Source organism: Silene latifolia, chromosome 9 (assembly GCF_048544455.1).
Source record: "Silene latifolia isolate original U9 population chromosome 9, ASM4854445v1, whole genome shotgun sequence".
Lineage (NCBI taxonomy): Eukaryota > Viridiplantae > Streptophyta > Magnoliopsida > Caryophyllales > Caryophyllaceae > Silene > Silene latifolia.
In genome coordinates, this window is record NC_133534.1 from 75,080,160 (window position 1) to 75,082,170 (window position 2,011).

Consider the following 2,011-nt stretch of genomic DNA (forward strand, 5'->3'; position numbering starts at 1 on the left):
AACCACGCGTTTTGGAGCTCGATTATAGCTCGGTTTTTGAGCCCGTTTTCTTTACGAGTTGGCACGAATCTCGAGTACACTAACCAACCTAAGCCTCTACCCATCCAACCCCAGTTCGAACCCCATAACCACGGCCCAAATCCCGTCCAAAACACTCCCCAACAGCCCGCATAAAACACGAGCAGCCCCCCTATTTTGCGTGTCAAATCCCGAGCCTAAAACCCGCTCCAAACACCACCGAAACCCGTGCCCATTAACCCTAACCCATACCCTAGTATCCTACCCATATTACCTTAGCTTAACCACCAAGAAAACTGATGCGTGTCTTTTATATGATGTTTTACATCCCATTTTACACGCATTTCAGAGCTCATTCATGTAGTTTATGCTGCATTTCTCTCTATTTCCGTCTACTTCCTTATTTTGTACATTATTGCAGAAATGTGAAGAATCCAGCGGAAATCGAGCTAAATCTGTCCCCGAGTATCCTGCATTGCATATGACGTGAAGTATTCACCCGAGGAACGAGCTTGGTGCGCAATTCAAAGCCCAAAAGACAAGTCCACGAGTTTTAAGAAGTCAAGTAGCAGCTCAAGTAGTCGATCGACCATCACCTTCAGTCGATCGACCATCACCTTCAGTCGATCGACCAACCCTCGGGTTACAGAAGCTACTGTTCACTGCCAAGCAGTCGATCGACCCCTCACATCAGTCGATCGACCACGATGCTATTCCAGACGAGATTTAAAAGACTGAGGAAACGCAAGCCCATGATGCTAGGTTTAGGAAATAAGAAGTTACGTTAATTGCTATATAACGTAACCTAGAAACATTCAGTTGGGATCTAGTTTTTAATCAAGTTTTATTATCAGAAATTGACATTGAGTTTTTAGAATATCATAGTTAGGGTTTGGGATTATTGTGGAGCATTGGATTATTAATTCTTATTCCTAATCTTTCCTCTGCAACTCGGTATTCTTCTGCCCTATTTTTAGTTCATCTTTATTTCATCAATAGTATAGAATTGCTAAGTAGATTCCCACAACCGTTATCATTGTTTATGTTAATTGTTTGTTCTACTGTTTTTAGCATGAATTCCTCTGTTTACTTTATTAGTTTTATTATTGTTTTTACCCTTAGCATGAGTAGCTAAATAGTTTGTGCTAGGATGTAGGCGACTTTTAGCATAGGCGGCAAAGTATTGAACACAGACTGATTCGCATGTCAGTCGATCGACTGACATTCTCGGTCGATCGACTGACCTCGTATGGTTACCCTTCGTTTTAATTGATTTTAATCTTGTATTTAACGAATCGAATGCATGCGACCAGTTAGATGCTTATTTTATGACTGACCCATTAGATCGAAAGATAGGAAAGTTATTTGACCACCAATTAAAATGACTAAACTATGCTAAGATCGAAAGATAGGTATAGTTTAGACCGTTAGTCACTTTTCAGGACGAGAGTCAGTATTAGTGATATTAGGGACCTATAGCGAGATCGAAAGATGCTATTTGTTAAGAGTGGACCGAGAGGACGTCTTGTTTCCCGCCTCACTTGTGTTCGATTTAGACCTGTTTAGTATGCTGCCGCCGAAGCTTTAATGAACCAACCATCCTAGTATCCCTTCTTTATCTGGTTAAACCGTCTTTTTAGTTTATTGTCTTTATTTATTCTTAGCTACAGACCATCTCAACTCAACCCCCACAATTGTTACCTTAGACTGAATATAAATCAACTAGAATTTACATCTGCCTCCTTGTGGTTCGACCCTGTTACCACTAGCCTAGGATAGTCTTAATAGGAAATTATAAATCTTATTTTTGGTACTCACAACGACGGGTATCAAATTTTGGCGCCGTTGCCGGGGAGGCAATAGTCCTAATTTTAGTTGTTTTAATTTTAGTCTTTCTTAGTTTAAGGGACTTCTGTTCCTTAAACTCTTCTTATATTCTTTTTGTAGTTTCTTCTTATGCGCAGGTCACAGGGTGATGAATTAGTACCATTTG